We start from the raw sequence: 23,058 nt of genomic DNA on the forward strand, positions 1-23,058 counted from the left end.
TTACCAGGTGTTCACCATATGAATGAATTTTATCTCTATGTATGGGATGTATATTGAAATATGAAATCTTGTGGTCTATTATTATGAATTGTTAATATATAGGTTAAACCTATAACTCACCAACATTTTTGTTGACGTTTTAAGCATGTTTATTCTCAGGTGATTATTAAGAGCTTCCGCTGTTGCATACTAAAATAAGGACAAGATTTGAAGTCCATGCTTGTATGATATTATGTAAAAACTGCATTCAAAAATGTATTTTTGATGTAATATATTCTTATTATTAACCATTATGTAATGGTCGTGTGTAAACGGTATATTTCAGATTATCATTATTTGATAATCTACGTAATGCTTTTTAAACCTTTATCGATAAAATAAAGGTTATGGTTGTTTTAAAAATGAATGCAGTCTTTGAAAACTGTTTCATATAGAGGTCAAAACCTCGCGACGAAATCAATTAATATGGAACGTTTATAATCAATATGAACGGGACATTTCAGTTGGTATCCGAGCGTTGGTCTTAGAGAACCAGAAATTTGCATTAGTGTGTCTTATCGAGTTTGTTAGGATACATTAGTGAGTCTGGACTTCGACCGTATTTTCTTTAAAAACGATTGCTTAACACTTTTGTTGGAAACTATATATTATTAACATGTAAATATTATGTGATATATTAACCTCTTAATGTGTTTGATATTGTGTGCTAGATATCTACCACTAGTACAAATCCCATCGATTTACCTAATAATAATGAAGAGTCGAATATATTTTGGGAAGATTCACAAATTCCCTTAGAGGAACCGGAAGAAGAGGAACCGGAAGAGGAGGAACCGGAAGAGGAGGAATCGGAAGAAGAGGAACCGGAAGAGGAGGAACCGGAAGATGAGGAACCGGAAGAAGAAGAGGTTCCGGAGGAAGAAATATTGATACCTATAGTAAATCGATTAAATAAAAGAAAATCCTCAACCAACGGACCAAAGTTAATAATGGTCAATGGTGTTTTCGCGAGGAAGCAAAATATTGGAAAGATTACCAATTTTTTGATGAATCGAATCCCGATGAGGATTCCGATGATGTTATAGAAATTACCTCGACCCAATTTAATAAATCGAAAGAAAATAATAAGGGAAAAGGTATAAAAATAGAGAAACCCGATTCCAACCCCGATGAACTTTATATGTATTGGCAACATCCGTATTTCCTAAAATGTAACAATGACCCAGGAACCTCTAAACCACCAGGTTTTTCTAAACCATTGTGGAAAATGACGGCTCGTATTAGAGGAACACCATATATTCCTAGAAAATTAGGAAAACGAACTAAGTCCGAAGAAGAAGAAACCAGTGATTCAGATTAGAGGGTTGTAATCATGTTGTGTATTATATGTATTGTAGTGTGCTTGTACTTTTATGTTCTATGTAAAAAATTGCTTGTATTATTTGTTAATTATCTTTTACGAATCTAATCCTTGTCTATTTTACAGTATAAAAACAAAATGGACGTTAAGGGTAGACAACCGAATATTTTAGAAAATCTACCAGAGGATATGATTGAGGAAATCTTGTCTAGAGTCGGTCAGAATTCATCAGCACAATTAATTATGGCAAAATTAACTTGTCAAATATTTGAAAGACTTTCCAGAAATGCCTTAGTTTATAAAAGGCTTTCCTTTGATAGGTGGGGTATATCACATTGGGGAGATCGTAAGTTACGCCGTGTTTTCTTTAAAGCGTTAAATGCGGGGAACCCAAATGCAATTTTACGCTACGGGTTAAGAACCTATTTTGACTCAACATATCCCAACATAGAATTTCATGAATTAGAAAGAGCTTCTAACATGCAACATAAAGAAGCATGTTATGCTTACGGGTTAGTGATGTTCGCTTCTTACCAAAGTGGGAAAAAGAACATCGGATTTCAACTTTTAAATAAAACCTTCCTACAAGTGACGGATTCAGTAGTTGGGGTGAGAAACAAGGTTTTTAGATTATTACGGGGCTGTTGGACATTACGAAACCCTCGTCCTTTTGACGACATTACAACATGCTGCCTAGCCAATGGTCATAACGGTTATTTTCCACAAGACCAAGGATGGGAAGTCATCTTAGTAAAACCAGAATGCATGACTTGTTTCCGGAGTTATGAATTACGTGTCTTTATTTCCTTTGCTGAACAACTTGCGTATTAACTAGGTTTATCTTCAAAACTGTCATGTATCAAAGTGTACTATATTTCATGTTATATGTAATATAGCGAAGTTGTAAGTTTGAAGAATATTTGTATGTGATATATTATTATAATCAGTTCTTCATATGGAATTGTAGTAGTTGAATTGTATATTAGCTACTAAGTATGAACTTAACGGGTAGGTAGTACCCGAATTTAAACTTATAAAATGCTAATATGAAGAAAAGGCTTTTATAAATGAGTTCATATTATGCTATGAAATACTATTGACTACTCTTAATATTCTGTATGATTAACTCGATTCAGTTGGCTATTTTGAAGGAAATGGCACCGACTACTCGACACACCATGAATATGAGCGAAGAGGAATTTCGTACCTTTCTTGCTGCAAACATAGCCGCAGTACAGGCTGCGCTACATACCAATAATAACTCTGAATCTAGCAATGCAGCTAACGGCACAAGAAATCATGTAGGATGCTCCTACAAAGAATTCACTGCCTGCAAACCTTTGGAATTTGATGGAACCGCAGGACAAATTGGATTGAAACGGTGGACAGAGAAAGTCGAATCGGTGTTTGCCATAAGTAAGTGTACTGAAGAGGACAAAGTTAAGTACGCTACGCATACCTTCACAGGTACTGCGTTAACGTGGTGGAACACCTATCTTGAACAGGAAGGACAAAATGCTGCTTACGCACTACCATGGTCGGCATTCAAGCAATTGATGAACGAGCAGTACCGTCCTAGAAACGTAGTCAATAAACTCAAGGCAGAACTTAGAGAGTTACGAACACAAGGGTTCGACGTTACCACATATGAACGACGATTCACAGAGTTGTGCCTATTGTGTCCGGGAGCATTCGAAGATGAAGAAGAGAATATCGACGCATTTGTAAAAGGGTTACCAGTAAGAATTCAAGAAGATGTGAGTTCACACGAGCCCGCTTCTATACAGAAGGCAAGTCGAATGGCTCATAAACTCATAAAATCAGATTGAGGGAAGAATTAAAGAGCAGGCGGCCGAAGAAGCCAACACGAAACAACTCAAGAGGAAGTGGGAGGGAAACGGTGACAAGAGTCACCAGTACAACAACAACAACATTTACAACCACAATCGCAACAACTATCCCAACAACCGCAACAACAATCGCAACAATAACCGCAATCCTAACAATAACTACAACAAACATCCCAACAACAACAACTACAACAACCATTTCAACAACAATAACAATCCCAACAACAACCTCAATAACAACAACGGCAACAAAAACCAAAAACAGTCATGTCATAGGTGTGAAGAAAATCATCAGGGGTTTTGCACGACATTTTGCAACAGGTGTAAAAGAAATGGTCATAGCGCGACAAAGTGTGAGGTCTACGGACCAAAGTTTAATAGAACTAAAGGAACAAATAATGTCGGAACAAGTAATGCCGAAACGAATAGTGTCGGAGCAAGTAATACCAACGCTGTTTGTTATAACTGTGGAAAACTGGGCCACATTATTAGAAATTGCCCGAATCAGGGGAGTACTAATGGGCAGGGCTGTGGAAGAGTTTTCAATATTAATGCGGCAGAAGTACAGGAAGACCCGAAGCTTGTTACAGGTACGTTTCTTATTGACGATAAATTTGCTTATGTTTTATTTGATTCGGGTGCGAATAGAAGCTATATGAGTAGAGAATTTTGTGCTAAATTAAGTTGCCCATTGACACCTTTGGATAGTAAATTTTTACTCGAATTAGCAAACGGTAAATTAATTTCAGCAGATAATATATGTCGGGAGAGAGAAATTAAACTAGGGGATGAAACGTTTAAAATTGATATAATACCAGTCAAGTTAGGGAGTTTTGACGTAATAATTGGCATGGACTGGTTAAAAAAGGTGAGAGGAGAGGTCGTTTGTTACAAAAATGCGATTCGCATTATGCGTGAAAAAGGAAAACCTTTAATGGTGTACGGAGAAAAGAACAACGTGAAGTTAAATCTTATTAGTAGTTTGAAGGTGCAAAAACTAATAAGAAAAGGTTGTTACGTCATTCTAGCACACATCGAGGAACTTAAACCTGAAGAAAAGAACATCAGTGATGTTCCCGTCACAAAAGAATTTTCCGATGTATTTCCGAAAGAATTACCGGGATTATCCCCACATTGATCTGTTGAATTTCAAATAGACCTTATACCAGGAGCTGCACCAATAGCTCGTGCTCCATACAGACTCGCACCCAGCGAAATGAAAGAATTACAAAGTCAGTTACAGGAACTTTTAGAGCGTGGTTTCATTCGACCAAGTACATCACCATGGGGAGCTCCTGTTCTGTTTGTCAAGAAGAAAGATGGTACATTCAGGTTGTGTATCGACTACCGAGAATTGAACAAACTTACCATCAAGAACCGTTACCCATTACCGAGAATTGACGACTTATTTGATCAACTACAAGGCTCGTCTGTTTATTCGAAGATCGATTTACATTCTGGATATCATCAAATGCGGGTGAAGGAGGATGATATTCCAAAGACTGCTTTTAGGACGCGTTACGGTCATTACGAGATTATGGTTATGCCGTTTGGATTGACTAACGCACCATCTGTGTTCATGGACCTCATGAACAGAGTGTGTGGGCCATATCTTGACAAGTTTGTCATCGTTTTCATAGATGACACACTTATTTACTTGAAGAATGATCAAGAGCACAAAGAACATTTGAGAAAAGTGCTAGAGTTGCTGAGAAAATAAAAACTGTACGCTAAGTTTTCAAAGTGTGCATCTTGGTTGAAAGAAGTTCAATTCCTCGGTCATATAGTGAACAAAGAAGGTATTCAGGTGGATCCAGCAAAGATTGAAACCGTTGAAAAGTGGGAAACCCCGAAAACTCCGAAACACATACGTCAATTTTTAGGGTTAGCTGGTTATTACAGGAGATTCATCCAAGATTTTTCCAAAATAGCAAAACCCTTGACTGCATTAACGCATAAAGGGAGGAAATTTGAATGGAAGGATGAACAAGAAAAAGCGTTTCAATTGTTGAAGAAAAAGTTAACTACGGCACCTATATTGTCATTACCTGAAGGGAATGATGATTTTGTGATATATTGTGACGCCTCAAAGCAAGGTCTCGGTTGTGTATTAATGCAACGAACGAAAGTAATTGCTTATGCTTCTAGACAATTGAAGATTCACGAGCAGAATTATACGACGCATGATTTGGAATTAGGCGCGGTTGTTTTTGCATTAAAGACTTGGAGGCACTACTTATATGGGGTCAAAAGTATTATATATACCGACCACAAAAGTCTTCAACACATATTTAATCAGAAACAACTGAACATGTGGCAGCGCAGGTGGATTGAATTGCTGAATGATTACGACTTTGAGATTCGTTACCACCCGGGGAAGGCAAATGTGGTAGCCGACGCCTTGAGCAGAAAGGACATAGAACCTATTCGAGTAAAAGCTATAAATATAATGATTCACACTAACCTTACTACTCAAATAAAGCAGGCGCAACAAGGAGTTTTAAAAGAGGGAAACTTAAGGGATGAAATACCCAAAGGATCGGAGAAGCATCTTAATCTTCGGGAAGACCGAACCCGGTATAGGGCTGAAAGAATTTGGGTACTAAAATTTGGAGATATGAGAGAAATGGTACTTAGAGAAGCTCATAAAACCAGATACTCAATACATCCTGGAACGGGGAAGATGTACAAAGATCTCAAGAAACATTTTTGGTGGCCAGGTATGAAAGCCGATGTTGCTAAATACGTAGGGGAATGTTTGACGTGTTCTAAGGTAAAAGCTGAGCATCAGAAACCATCAGGTCTACTTCAACAACCCGAAATCCCGAAATGGAAATGGGAAAATATTACCATGGATTTCATCACTAAATTGCCAAAGACTGCAAGTGGTTTTGATACTATTTGGGTAATAGTTGATCGTCTCATCAAATCAGCACACTTCCTACCAATAAGAGAAGATGACAAGATGGAGAAGTTAGCACGACTGTATTTGAAGGAAGTCGTCTCCAGACATGGAATACCAATCTCTATTATCTCTGATAGGGATGGCAGATTTATTTCAAGATTCTGGCAGACATTACAGCAAGCATTAGGAACTCGTCTAGACATGAGTACTGCCTATCATCCACAAACTGATGGGCAGAGCGAAAGGAAGATACAAACGCTTGAAGACATGCTACGAGCATGTGTTATTGATTTCGGAAACAGTTGGGATCGACACCTACAGTTAGCAGAATTTTCTTACAACAACAGCTACCATTCAAGCATTGAGATGGCACCGTTTGAAGCACTTTATGGTAGAAAGTGCAGGTCTCCGATTTGTTGGAGTGAAGTGGGGGATAGACAAATTACGGGATCAGAGATAATACAAGAAACTACCGAGAAGATCATCCAAATTCACCAACGGTTGAAAACCGCCCAAAGTCGACAAAAGAGCTACGCTGACATTAAAAAAAAAAGATATAGAATTTGAAATTGGAGAGATGGTCATGCTTAAAGTTGCACCTTGGAAAGGCGTTGTTTGATTTGGTAAACGAGAGAAATTAAATCCAAGGTATATTGGACCATTCAAGATTATTGATCGTGTCGGACCAGTAGCTTACCGACTTGAGTTACCTCCACAACTCTCGGCTGCACATAACACTTTTCACGTATCGAATTTGAAGAAATGTTTTGCTAAAGAAGATCTCACCATTCCGTTAGATGAAATCCAAATCAACCAAAAACTTCAATTCATCGAAGAACCCGTCGAAATAATGGATCGTGAGGTTAAAAGACTTAAGCAAAACAAAATACCAATTGTGAAGGTTCGATGGAATGCTCGTAGAGGACTCGAGTTCACCTGGGAACGAGAAGATCAGATGAAGAAGAAATACCCGCACTTATTTTCAGAAGATACGTCAACACCTCCAACTGCTTAAAATTTCAGGACGAAATTTATTTAACGGGTAGGTACTGTAGTGACCTGAACTTTTCCATGTTTATTTTATATTAAATGAAATTGATGTTTACATGATTAAGTGTTTCCAACATGTTAAGCAATCAAACTTGTTAAGACTTGATTAATTAAAATAGGTTTCATATAGACAATTGACCACCCAAGTTGACCGGTGATTCACGAACGATTAAAACTTGTAAAAACTATATGATGACATATATATGATTATATATATAGTTAACATGATATTATGATAAGTAAGTATCTCATTAGATATTTAAACAATGAGTTATATACATAAAATTGAGTTTATTGAATTAAGAAACTCGAAACGATATATATAACGATTATCGTTATAACAACGTCTTACTAAATACATATGAATCATATTAAGATATTGATACACTATGTTTAATCATGATAAATTATAAGTAAACATGTCAGAAAGTGTATTAACAATGAACTACATATGTAAAAACAAGACTACTAACTTAATGATTTCGAAACGAGACATATATGTAACGATTATCGTTGTAACAACATTTAACTGTATATATATCATACTAAGATATATTAATATATCATAATATCATGATAATGTAATAATTTAACATCTCTTTAGATATAATAAACAATGGGTTAACAACATTTAACAAGATCGTAACCTAAAGGTTTCAAAACAACATTTACATCTAACGACTAACGATGACTTAACGACTCAGTTAAAATGTATATACATGTAGTGTTTTAATATGTATTCATACACTTTTTAAAGACTATAAAACACTTATAAAAATACTTCTACTTAACAAAAATGCTTACAATTACATCCTCGTTCCGTTTTATCAACAATTCTACTCGTATGCACCCGTATTCGTACTCGTACAATACACATCTTTTACATGTATGTACTATTGGTATATACACTCCAATGATCAGCTCTTAGCAGCCCATGTGAGTCACCTAACACATGTGGGAACCATCATTTGGCAACTAGCATGAAATATCTCATAAAATTACAAAAATATTAGTAATCATTCATGACTTATTTACATGTAAACAAAATTACACATCCTTTATATCTAATCCATATATCAACGACTAAAAACACCTACAAACACTTTCATTCTTCAATTTTCTTCATCTAATTGATCTCTCTCAAGTTCTATCTTCAAGTTCTAAGTGTTCTTCATAAATTCTATAAGTTCTAGTTTCATAAAATCAAGAATACTCCCAAGTTTGCTAGCTTACTTCCAATCTTGTAAAGTGATCATCCAACCTCAAGAAATCTTTCTTATTTACAGTAAGATATCTTTCTAATATAAGTTAATACTCATATTCAAACTTTGATTCAATTTCTATAACTATAACAATCTTATTTCGAATGGAAATCTTACTTGAACTTGTTTTCGTGTCATGATTCTGCTTCAAGAACTTTCAATCCATCCAAGGATCCTTGGAAGCTAGATCTATTTTTCTCATTTCCAGTAGGTTTATCCACAAAACCTGAGGTAGTAATGATGTTCATAACATCATTCGATTCATATATATAAAACTACCTTATTCGAAGGTTTAAACTTGAAATCACTAGAACATAGTTTAGTTAATTCTAAAGTTGTTCGCAAACAAAAGTTAATCCTTCTAACTTGACTTTTAAAATCAACTAGACACATGTTCTATATCTATATGATATGCTAACTTAATGATTTAAAACCTGAAAACATGAAAAACACCGTAAAACTGGATATACGCCGTCGTAGTAACATCGCGGGCTGTTTTGGGTTACTTAATTAAAAACTATGATAAACTTTGATTTAAATGTTGTTCTTCTGGGAAAATGATTTTTCTTATGAACATGAAACTATATCCAAAAATCATGGTTAAACTCAAAGTGGAAGTATGTTTTTCAAAATGGTCATCAAGACGTAGTTCTTTCGACTGAAATGACTACCTCTTACAAAAATGACTTGTAACTTATATTTCTGACTATAAACCTATAATTTTTCTGTTTAGATTCATAAAATAGAGTTCAATATGAAACCATAGCAATTTGATTCACTTAAAACGGATTTAAAACGAAGAAGTTATGGGTAAAACAAGATTGGATATTTTTTGATTGTTGTAGCTACGGGAAATATTGTAACAATTCTATACAAATCATATCCTAGCTAACTTATATTGTATTATACATGTATTCTAATATATTATGTAATCTTGGGATACCATAGACACGTATGCAAATGTTTTGACATATCATATCGACCCATCTATATATATTATTTGGAACAACCATAGACACTATATGCAGTAATGTTGGAGTTAGCTATACAGGGTTGAGGTTGATTCCAAAAATATATATAATTTGAGTTGTGATTTAGCCTGAGACGTGTATACACTGGGTCGTGGATTGATTCAAGATAATATATATCAATTTATTTCTGTACATCTAACCATGGACAACTAGTTGTAGGTTACTAACGAGGACAGCTAACTTAATAAACTTAAAACATCAAAATGTATTAAAAGTGTTGTAAATATATTTTGAACATACTTTGATATATATGTACATATTTGTTATAGGTTCGTGAATCGACCAGTGGCCAAGTCTTACTTCCCGACGAAGTAAAAATCTGTGAAAGTGAGTTATAGTCCCACTTTTAAAATCTAATATTTTGGGATGAGAATACATGCAGTTTTATAAATGTTTTATGAAATAGACACAAGTAATTTAAACTACATTATATGGATGAATGATCGAAGCCGAATATGCCCCTTTTGCTTGGTAACCTAAGAATTAGTAAATCGATCTACTTATTGACGCGAATTCTAAAGATAGACCTATTGGGCCTAACGAACCCCATCCAAAGTACCGGATGCTTTAGTACTTCGAATTCTTTTTTATCATGTCCGAAGGATTTCCCGGAATGATAGGGGATATTCTTATATGCATCTTGTTAATGTCGGTTACCAGGTGTTCACCATATAAATGAATTTTATCTCTATGTATGGGATGCATATTGAAATATGAAATCTTGTGGTCTATTATTATGATTTGATAATATATAGGTTAAACCTATAACTCACCAACATTTTTGTTGACGTTTTAAGCATGTTTATTCTCAGGTGATTATTAAGAGCTTCCGCTGTTGCATACTAAAATAAGGACAAGATTTGGAGTCCATGCTTGTATGATATTATGTAAAAACTGCATTCAAGAAACGTATTTTTGATATAATATATTCTTATTTTAAACCATTATGTAATGGTCGTGTGTAAACGGTATATTTTAGATTATCATTATTTGATAATCTATGTAATGCTTTTTAAACCTTTATCGATAAAATAAAGGTTATGGTTGTTTTAAAAATGAATGCAGTCTTTGAAAAACGTCTCATATAGAGGTCAAAACCTCGTGACGAAATCAATTAATATGGAACGTTTATAATCAATATGAACGGGACATTTCATCGTCAATCAAATCCCGGATTCAATCAACAACCTAGGGTTAACTAATTTCAAAGAAATAACCAGCCTTTTCGCTATCATTACCCACTTTATCCACCCCAACAATCTCAATTGACCTACGATCAACCACTTCTACTCACTGAACCACTAACTGAGAAAAATTCTCCAAACACACAAATTACGAAAGTACCCAACCTTGCTCTCGGGGCTAATGATTAGTTGACTCAGTTCATTGAAGCACAACAACAACTAAATCAGAGAACCACATCTAGACAAGACCAGACAGAGATACTCATGCGAAACCAATTGGCTCTACTCAAAATTCTAAAAATGCAGCTCGGACAATTATCACAATGCCTTGAAACCTGACCACAAGGAAGATTTTCTAGTAATACTATCCAAAATTCTCACACAGAGGAAGCTAAGCAAATGGATTCCATAATCCCAAAAGAAGAACCACGGAGAAGGTCAGTTAGGCTCAAGAACAAATCGACATATACCCAAAAGCTGCCCGCGCAAACTCCATTTCATGTACCTTATCCCGGAAGGCTACTGGAAGAACCATCTAAGCTTGATACCTACAAACTTGACGAAAGATTCCTGGACACCATGTCCAAAGTTCCTAACCAGAAGAGATACATACGAAGGCTTCTCTCTGCAAAGGAAAGGATACCAGATTCCAATAAAATTTCACTGAGTGAAGAATGCTCGACATTGCTCAGAGACTCTCTACCAAAGAAACTAGGAGATACGGGCTGATTCATTTTCCCATGTTCAATCTACCAATCTGGACCCATTCATGCGCTAGCAGATTTAGGAGAAAGTATCAACCTAATTCCCTATTCTCTCTACGAGAGATTAGAGCTAGGAGACTTGTCACCAACCAAAATGAAAATCCAGCTTGCCAATCACACAATTCGATATCCTAAGGGCATAGTTGAGAACATCTTGGTGAAAATCGAAAAATTCTTGTATCCTACGGATCTCGTAGTGATGGATATTAAGGAAGACCTACATACGCCAATAGTATTAAGAAGACCTTTCATGAACATGGCTAGGACTGTCATTGATGTGTACAATTAAACCTTGATGTTGTGATCACATGGGGAGAGCGTTACCTCCAAAATTGACCGACCTACCAATCTTTCTGGACAGGCAGAGATGTTTGATATTTCCACCAAACAGATCACATCCGATGATGAGTCCCCACCACCAGTCGACGATATCGAAATGGGTATCGAATCACAGTCTGCTGACGACCCAGAAATGGAAGAAGAGGATTCCAGTGAAGAAATAGTCTGTGAATCATCACGTTCCATTAGAAACTCAGCATGACTTACTATAATATAATCACGTTGATCAAGTGTCATTATATTATACTAACTCATGCTTCAGTTCCTAACACTACTTCAAAAACATTCATATTTAAATTCGAATTTTTCAGAATTTAGAAACTAAAACAGTTTCCTTTGTGATGTAACACTGATAGCGCAAAGAGATAAATGATTTTAGATAAGAATAGTTATGAAATTATCTTCAGAAACATCGAGGATATTTATAATGAAAGATACGATGATATCTTAGAATTTCTAATATCAAATGATGATGAAGAAGATTTATCCGTAAAGGTTTAAAGTCAGGAGCAAGGTATTCGTTAATGACTTTAGCAGTTACTGAATCATTTGGATTTTTTTGAAGACAGGTTTAGTCTTTGTGATTTGTCCACAGCCTCCTTCATGGTTTGCTCAATCCGTTTTTAAGTACCAATTTTCTTTTGAGCTTTTCTAACATTCTATTCTTTATCATCAAACTTTTGGCTGTTAATGCTGTCTACAGTTTCTGCTGCTTCATTCAGCTTTTTTAAAATTCAGTGTATTGATTCGTAGACTGGGAGCTTTTCAGAATTTCAGAATGGAAGATCATAATTCTAAGAGGTAAATGTTATATGTATACATATAACTGTTGATGTAGAAATAATGCAAGATTCGAAATTAATGATTGATGATTCCCGGTAGTTGGTATGGCAATTATCGTTACAAGATGTAGATAAGTACATGATGGGGTTTCAATGAATAAATATAGTGATTTTTCGGAGAGATTTAAGTCTAAGATTAATGAAGTTGATGGTCAATTTATTGCTAATGTGGCGGGATATAAAAGGTTCCCCGGAAATGATGATGAAGGGGTAATCATTATAATAAGGCTTATCCGAATGAAAAAATTGAAGTTAATTTGCTGGAGCTATGACAAAACTGTCTACTTTGAAAAGGGATTGAAAAGTTATTTTTGGTAATAAATGCCAAAGGATCTGACACGGGTACTAGTTAAACTTTTACTTAGTTTCTGAGAGTTTTCTAGGTGCATGATTATTGCCTAAATCTTTCTTCTCGTAGATAACGCGTGGTTGGTTCATCCTCCAGGATGGTTCATTAATTGAGGTGTTTTCAATAATCATGAAGAGTTTGAATGCAGATTGCAATTGTTAATATACATATGATGTTCTAGCATTTTGAATGATACGAATATTTTTCTGGGTTTTATGAATAGAAGTGATGTTCTAGCACAGTTTTGAAGTCAAAGTATAGCTTTGAAAGATGTAGGAATTTAAGAATGATGTCTTCTGTTAAATCTTGACTTGGATTCTGATCTTGTTAAAATCAGAATATGTAATCGAATTTGTATGAAAATGGTTGTTATGATTCTTATGGAATAATGTATATCACTGTGAAAGTGTTGAATACGGTTAATGATACTTGAATCAAAATTGAAGAATGTACAGTGTAACATATTAATTGTGATCTTAAATATTTCTCGGGTATTACCTACCCGTTAAAAAAAATTCACAAGTAATATTTTATACAAGAGAATTTTTATTACAATCTTTATGAAAATATATGTATGTTTTCTTCAGATGTAATACAGATTTAATGAGTTAATATAATATTAAATTCATTTGATTTTTGACTGAAACTAGAAATGAATAATCCCTAAACTTTAGAGATTACATAATTTTTGCGGAGGATTTCTTCAACATAAATGAAATTATGAATCAATATTTCATTATTCATTTTTATTGATATTTCTTCAGTGAATGATGTTGGTGTTCGTGGAATTCTTATGAACTTCGCAAGGTACGAATGATGTTGTCTTAGAAATTTTTTGAGTACATCGAAGATGAAAGTGTAAAATCAAACATATAATTGAATAATACACTTGTTTTATTATGCAATGGAATTCACTGAATTGAAACAGAGATTGTAGTTAGCAATGGTTAAGTTGTTAACGAAGGATGTACATCATAGCATATTAGTAATATGAATTTGAATTAATCGAGTAGTATCTACCCTTTTTCATTTCATACATAATAGCTTAGTACGAAAAGATATATTAGGGTTTCTAAAATTTATATATATAATATATAAATTCTTTGGAAATAATGAGTTAATACTCCATAACTCGTTATTTTAATATACTCCTTGGTGACTGTGGTGTCGATATCATCGGTGGTTATGGAACTGATGGAGTATGTAGTGCTATAGGTGTTGCTGGTGTTGGTGATACTGATGGTGATGCTTGTGGCATTACCGGTGGCATTTGTACAACAAGTCTATCTTGTAAATCACGCACCATTCTTGTCAGGGTTTCTACTCTTCCTTCTATCATTTCGGTCCACTCATCTGATTTATGTTTAAGGCTAGAATTGATAATCTCTAAGACTTTAGAGATTACATAATCACCGCAGAATGTTTCTTCAATGAAGTTATGAATTAATACTTCATCGATTATTGTTGTTGATACTCCTTGGTATCTATGGTGTGTATGACGTTGATACTCGTAGGACAAATTGTGATGTGGACATTGTTGTTGGTGGTGGTAATGGTACCGTTGATATTGATGATGGTGGTACCGTTGATGCCAGTGATACTGCTGGTGCTTGTGGTATTGAGGCTTACGATGTGGATGTTGTTGGTGATACTGGTGTTATTGCTGTAGACGTAAGTCTATCTTCCAAATTGCGTACTGTACTTTCCAGAGACTCCATTCTTTCTTCAAGCGTAGCACAAAGCTCTCTAACTTCTTCCACTAATCCTACTTGATTAGTAGTCAGGAGTAGAGGCTAAATCACCAACATAATTCTATGAATAGGTTCTTCGAGGCGGAATATTCGGGAAAAGAGTGTGAAAATGGTATTGCGAATTGGTTGACCGGTGAGCGCGTCCAGTTCTTCGATGTCAGGAGGTAAATTTGGTTCGCGGTAGGGTTCTCCCTCTTCATTTCTCCAGCGAGTGAGTATGTCTCTAACCCATCTCCATCTCCTCCAGAAAGAAGTGTAGTCAACCAGTTGGGGCACTTCGGTCACACTACCTTTAGAGTCTTCAGAATTGCCTTCAGAATTATATGAATTCGAATTTGGTACAGGATCCATCTTACACGATCACCTAAAGGATTTTCGATATGAAATGACGATATTCTAATTACATAGAATACCTATATATAGTCCAAAAGATTTCGTAGATTACGGAGGAACTTTCAAAAGCTGTCAGGCAGAGTTTATAGTAATAGATATGCTAAGCTATGAATTTTGTCTATATACTATCTATGCAATAATTGCACTAAAACGTGTCTAGACTTAAGAATGATAAGCAGATAATTTCCGACAGAAAATGATAAGCAAAACTTTTTGACATGCAGACACGGTCGAAGTCCAGACTCACTAATGCATCTTATCAACTATCAGTTAGACACACTAATGCAAGACCTGATTCGCTAAGACCACCGCTCTGATACCACATGAGACGACCCGTCCTAATCTATAAGGACGTATACAATAACATATGATTCCATTGCGAGGTATTTGACCTCTATATGATAAGTTTTACAAACATTGCATTCGTTTTTAAAAATAACTTTCATTACAACGATAGTTGACAAATATGCCTACCATTTCATAATATATCCAAACTATGAATGACTTAATTTGTCATTTACTTAATAATAATCTTTTTGAGCTCAATCGACTCGAATGCAACGTCTTTTGAAATATGTCATGAATGACTCCAAGTAATATCTTTAAAAAGAGCAAATGCACAGCAGAAGATTTCTTTAATACCTGAGAATAAACATGCTTACAAGTGTCAACCAAAAGGTTGGTGAGTTCATTAGTTTATCATAATCATTCATTTCCATAATTTTAATAGACCACAAGATTTCATTTTTCCATAAATATACATCTCATATCAAGCATTTCGCAAACTGCATAGAGATAAAAATCATTCATATGGTGAACACCTGGTAACCGACTAACAAGGATGCATATAGAATATCCCCATCATTTCAGGACTCTCATCGGATATGATAATAACTTGAAACAGTAAAGCATTCCAAATTACAGAATGGGGTTTGTTAGGCCCATAGATCTATCTTTAAGATTCGCGTCAATTAGGGGCCAGTTCCCTAATTCTTAGGCTACCAAGCTAAAAGGGGCGATATTCGATTTCGATAATCCAACCATAGAATGTAATTTTTGAGTACTTGTGTCTATCTCGTCAAATATTTTTAAAACAGCGCATGTATTCTCAGTCCCAAAAATATATATTACAAAAGCATTTAAAAAGGGAGTAATGAAACTCACAATACTGTATTTTATAGTAAAAATACATATGACGGTATTGAAACAGTATAGGGTTGGCCTCAGATTCATGAACCTATATTAGGTATATATATTTATATGTTGGTCAATATCTGTCTAACAATTTAAGTCAAGTCTTAGTGTATCACAATCCTAATGCTCGAGATCGATATGCAAAAGTCAACTTGACCCAAAATGACTTCCAAAATCTATACATGTTTATCATATAACTTAAATATAGTCGTTTTATATATTTAAATATATTTATCAGATTTTATTAAAGTAAATAATACAAGTCATTTATTAATAATTAAAATTTATATTAAAATTTATATTAAAATTTATATATGATGAAAATATACTTATATATATCTCAAGTAATAAAATTTATACAGTTTACTCAATATTATAAAAATATAGTGGTATGTATTATTAATGTAATTATATTACGTGTGGTAAAAATATCTTTGTATCACGTATTTATTTGAAAAAATAATATTGATAATAATAATAATGAGTAAAAGTTGTATTATTTTATAATAATAATAATTATTATTATTATTCTACTAATACTAATAATAACAATATTTATTTACTAATAATGATATTAATTATAATAAAATGATAATTCTAATCATGATAATTTTAATAATAACGATACTTTTTAATATTAACTGTAATAATAATAATAATATTTTATATAAAAATAATAATTCTATTCAAAATGATAATTTTTAATAATAATAATACTAAAATGATAATAATAATAATGATATTTTATAATAACAATGATATTTCTATTAAAAATGATAATTTTAATAAAAATGATAGTTTTAGTATTTATGATACTTTTAATAATAATAATAATAATAATAATAATAAAAATAATAATAATAATAATAATAATAATAATGATAAAAATAATAAAAACGATATTTTTATCTAAATCAATATCTTACAATATTTTAATTTCATCATGATACTTATACTCATTATTTCCTAATCGATTTGTTTAATAGCGTTTAGTCCTCTTTTATATTGAATTCATAATAATGATAATAATAGTAATCATAATAATTAGATGATACTAATATTAGTTTTAATGATAATGATACTAATAATAATAAATATTATATTAATGATAATACTAATAATTATTATAATGATATTAATAATAATAATAATAATGATAATTTTAATAATAACCTTAATGATAATAACGATAGTAATAATAATAACAATAACAATTTTTAATGATAATACTTATATTAATAAAGATAATGATAATAATAATTATTATTAGATAATAATAATGACGATAATAACGACGATAATAATAATAATAATCATTTCAATAATAATACTAAAATTAACGATAATACAGTTGACCATATCTTTTAATCCATTCATCGAAACCACATGATTTCTAAATGGAAAGTTATTAATTTTTCGTCAGCTTTCCAACGACATGCATATCATATACTTTATATCAGTAGCATATGTATCAAATTCCTGATTCATCATAAACTATCTAACGACGAAAATAAGCATACAAGCATGTATAATCATATATACTCGAGCACTAGTCAGGGATACACTATTAATATATAAAAGATAAGATATGAATGCTCACGTATCAATATTGTGATTCAATATTGTAGGAAAGTACGTAGACGCGACGGACATGACAAATGCTAGATTAACCTCACGAGCATATCCCCGAACAATACCCATAACCTCCATAGCTATAACCCATAATTTTCTTAGCTCTATCCCGCTCGAAAAACCCATTTTGAAATGTCACGCTCATGACTTCGTCGTAGTATTTTATGTAATAATAATAATAATACCAATACTAATAATATAATAATAATAATAATAATAATAATAATAATAATAATAATAATAATATAATAATAATAATAATAATAATAATAATAATAATAATAATAATAATAATAATAATAATAATAATAATAATAATAATAATAATAATAATAATAATAATAATAATAATAATCTCCCTTCTTATTAAAAGAAAAGCCATATTGTGAAATAAATTTTTAGATTCAACTTTGAAATCAAATCTTATCCATTAGATCAAAATTGTAAATTAAATCTAACCGTTCATTTCTAAATCGAAAATTAATTACTAATAAATTTTAGCAATCTTTATGGAAGGACATTTGTACCCTAAAATTTTATTAATATTACCAATAACAACAATTACAATTAAATTTGACCATAAATTTTCGGGGAGAGTTACGCTATATATGATTAATTAACGATTGATTTGTGGACTAATTCCCATCAATCATAACAAATATATGTTTCCGATCTTATTTCAAAATTTGTGAATTACATCTTCTACATCTATCAGCTCATTGATGTGTTCATTGACAATCCGATTAACAAAAACCTCCCATCTACTATCCACCTTTAACAAAATTACTTATCACATTCTTAATCCGTAAAACTTTCATCTGATTTCAATTATCGGAGACACGTCCCAGCTTTTAACTCAAGATCGCAAGTGTTTTGAATCAATACACATCTCAAAATCGATCGATTACTCATCTCCATTGCTATTGTTGTTCTTTTGATTGAGATTTACTTTGCGATTGGTGTCTTAAGTATTCGTGTTAATGCTTCTGGATCTGAGGTTAAAAAGCTTTTAGAGAGTTAGCTTTGAAGGTAAATTAATATTTTCATCATTCAGTTTATAAACCTAATGATTTATATTTATTAAGCTGATATGCTAATCGCATGTATTGAACAAATTTCAGTATCATCCGGATGTTTGTAGAGGAGCAATTATCGTGTTCAATGTTATCAAATAAATTAGGCTTACTATGTACGTCGTTCTAAATTTTTAATTTTATTTCATTTTATGGCATTGAATTATCCTTTTCTAATTACATCAGATATCCGACAGTTACTTATCATTAGTATTACTGTTTGTTTTGATTGATTAGTTTAATGATTTAATAATTTGAATGGGAAAATTTGAACAGATGGTCATGAATAATTTAAGAGGTGAAACAAATGTGTTGGGTGAATGAGGAGAGCTTCAATTAGAGACGAACCGATGATTGGGTCTGATACTGACCTTTCTCCCATTGTTTTGGTCTATGGTATTTATGAATTTAAAATAGGTTAATGTATTTTATCATAAAGTTTATATCTTTCAGGTTTTATACGGAGTACTATATATCATTTACGTAACCTTCACAATATAATCTTATTTTATTCTTTCATTGTATCATACAGAGATTAGGTGGGTTATCATATTTTCTTGGGGCACAGAAGAAAGATGACAAGGTTTTGGTGCATGATTTAGGTTCATTATACAATTTTTAATGACATATTTTCGTTTTCTTCTGTTAAAGTATACCAAGTCAAGTAGTTATCTTTATGATGAATTTGTGGGTTTTGGTTATATAATTTTTTGGGTAACTATTGTTGGGTTTTTTTATTAGGGCTAGGCAATAATTTTATCAGTTGAAAGGTGGCAAGTTGATTTTGGTGAAGAATATAGCAACGCTTTCGGGCATTCTCAACTATAAATGATATACGAACAAGGTTAGCTATGAATGTAGTGACTCTTTTCAATATTACCATATGAATATATGTAATAATAGAAATAGAAATTATTACTAATAATCTTTCAATGAAAATAAAGATGGCATTGGTTGAAGACTTCAATGCACATGTAATCATAGGCTCTAAACATCTATACAAAGGCCAAGAGGACCTATTGTATCTCTGTATTTTTTTTATTTAAACGTTCAGTAACTCGAATTCAAAGGTTGATTGGCTATAAATATGTGCCCATAAATCTTTACATATATGTAATCATACTTTATTTTCCTAAAAAAATATACACAGTTGGATTTTTGAGGTCAGGATAGTATACAAACCAACTATGGATACGAGAATCCTACAAAATTTAAAGAAAAGATTGATTTGAGTGTTACAAAGAGAAGATTTATGTGTTATTGTTGTGTATGATCCTATGTGAATATTGAATTTGAGATTTTTTTACAATATAAGGATTGAGACAAATTTGTCGACTGTATTGTGTTATGTGTGTTTAATTATGCAGTTAACGCTCTTTGTATAGCTCTCATGCAAAAGGGTCTATATGTTACGGCTGTCGAGTTTTCTGAAGAGAGTGGAAAGGAAGTTGCATCACTTTTACAAAAAGACAATATGAAGTCTCTATCTGGGTTGAAAGTTCCATCTGCTATCTTTGTAAATGTGATGCAAGTAAAAAAGGTTTTTTTTTTTATATATATAGTGAAAATGAAATAATTGAACATATGTTTTATTAGGTAGTTGTTCATTAAATTCTATTTGAATTTGTGCAATCAAACAGGAGAAGTGGCTGCTGCATTTGAAAAGCATGTGGAGGTTTACGGGGATTTGGATGTATGTATCAACTATGCACGGGTATTGCAATCAAACCCAACCACACCAAAAGGCACCCACTAATTTATTTTAGACGAAAGGTATATATTTTAGACTTGTCTGCAGGGATGGAATATAACAACCCGTTTTGTTACGTTAGGATTTAAATGCATTCAGAAGGTATATATTTTATATGCAGGGAAGGAATATAAACACATGTATTTATTAAGAATTCACACTTACTGCATGGATGGATGCTCTTTGTAGTTTTTGAGCAAGCCACCCGTTTACAATATGTTGAGGGACAATCAAGTGAGCCTACCCGTTTACAATGTTTATTATGATTGGTAATTTAGCAATTAAGACTATTTAAGTAGATAATAAGAGACGTTGATGTATTTTGTCAAATAATTCCAGATGCATTTTCCCAACAATATGCCGAGGGACAGTCAAGTGAACCTGACTTTGCAGAGGTACTCTTATGTTATGAATTTTGTACACATATTTCTTCCGCATAGTTGTGTTGAAAGTAGTTTATAAGACTGTTCTGCATCAAAGACCCATTTTTTCTTGTGATTTATGATTGGTTACTATATTTATCTTTTAAATATGTTGGTCGCCTAAAGATGTCTCCTTTTGGTATATATATCTTATAATGTAGGCATGTTTATCCTTCTACGACATATAAATAGATTTTCATGTTTGGTTTTGGCGATTTTACTTGAATTAAAGATCCCAATTGATGTTGACAATATTTTCCCACTCACTTGTGGTCATGTCATTCAGGTACTTTTTGTTTTACCAGTTCTCGGATAGATATGTTCAAGGTAACAACTTTATTCGGTCGACTATTTTAGGCTACTAATGTTGTGAAATGGGCGGGTTATGTGGGTTTGCTAACATGTTTCAGTAGTCATCCTTACGCTGAGATTATTTGATTGCTTTATTGGTGATAAATCAATCAAATAATCAGTTGAGAATGTAATAGAACCTGACTGAATAAATTTGTCACACTTTTACGTGCAATTTGCACTTTCTCATTGTAGTTTGTCTCATCTTATTATAATATTTAAAGAATTTTACTACACGTACAATATGATATTTGATGTTTCAATGTGAAATTTTAATATTATGAACGAATTCCAAGTCATTTGAAATCATTAGTGAACAACTTTACTTTTACATTTATACAACTTTTGCGAAGTTTAAATACTTTAAGTTTACTATGTTTAATGTTGGATCTTTTCTGAACTTTTACAACTATTCATTCACAATGGAGATCCACTCATCGTACGAATTGTGCATTATTGCAGAACTGAGATCCGTTTGTGCATCTGCTACACAATAATGCAGATGTATTTTAAGGGATGCTTCTGGTTACAGATTGCTTCAATACCCGTAGACATAAGGTACATGATATCCGTTCAATTATAATAGTAGGATCCCTTATAAGTTGTAATCCTAATTACAGTTAAACACCTTTTGAAATATAAGCACAAAAGAATATCAGTTTCGGTTTTGTCCAGCATATACACATGGTCTGCTCATTCGACTGCCTAAAAAAGATCCTTATATGAAGTACATGTAATATTGTTACTTCCAGTATGATATACTATGTTAACGTGTCAACTGGACATACTAGCAAAAACCCACCATAGTGGTATAACTGACCCAAACAAGTATAAGAAAATCTAATTCCCTTACCATAACTTGAACACTTAAAATGCAAATTATACAAGTTTTACTATATACTCAAAAGGCATGTAGATATAATATACATTCATAATATCCACGTGTAGTCTTACTTTTTTATATATAGAGTTTTGTAGTTATCATATTGATTTTCATTGGTTATCATTGATAGAAATATTTGCTTAAAATTTTGTCAACTTTCTTTTCATTGGTTTGAAGCTGACATAATTTTAAACAAATACCATTTGGCTATGTTGGAATATATGCTTATGGGTTGGGTTTCCTATTATTTTTCTATAGATTTCAACCGTTGTGAGTTAATAGTAAGTTCATTTAAGTTATACATACTATTGTTAGAATTTGTAGTTATACCTAACATTAATAGTTTGATTCGTATCTAACTTTGGTTGATGACCAGGGGGAGTTAAGAATTAGTTGGAATGGGTTTTAAGAGTAGCAATGTGTTGAAGACTTGAAGATGAGTTGATCGGAAAACTTAAAATCCGAAGATTTATGAGTAGTATATTAACTTTAGTCCCGTAATAGATTTTCATCACATATTATTTTGTTACAGTAACTCAAAAGGCTTTAATCCTAATTTGTTGGCTTTATTTCAATAGATGGTTTGTCACATTTTATTTTGTTAAAAATAGCGCAACATGTTTTAAGTACAATAATTCTATTTAATTCTACTTTCACTATAAGAAAATTCATT

Source organism: Rutidosis leptorrhynchoides, chromosome 1 (assembly GCF_046630445.1).
Source record: "Rutidosis leptorrhynchoides isolate AG116_Rl617_1_P2 chromosome 1, CSIRO_AGI_Rlap_v1, whole genome shotgun sequence".
Lineage (NCBI taxonomy): Eukaryota > Viridiplantae > Streptophyta > Magnoliopsida > Asterales > Asteraceae > Rutidosis > Rutidosis leptorrhynchoides.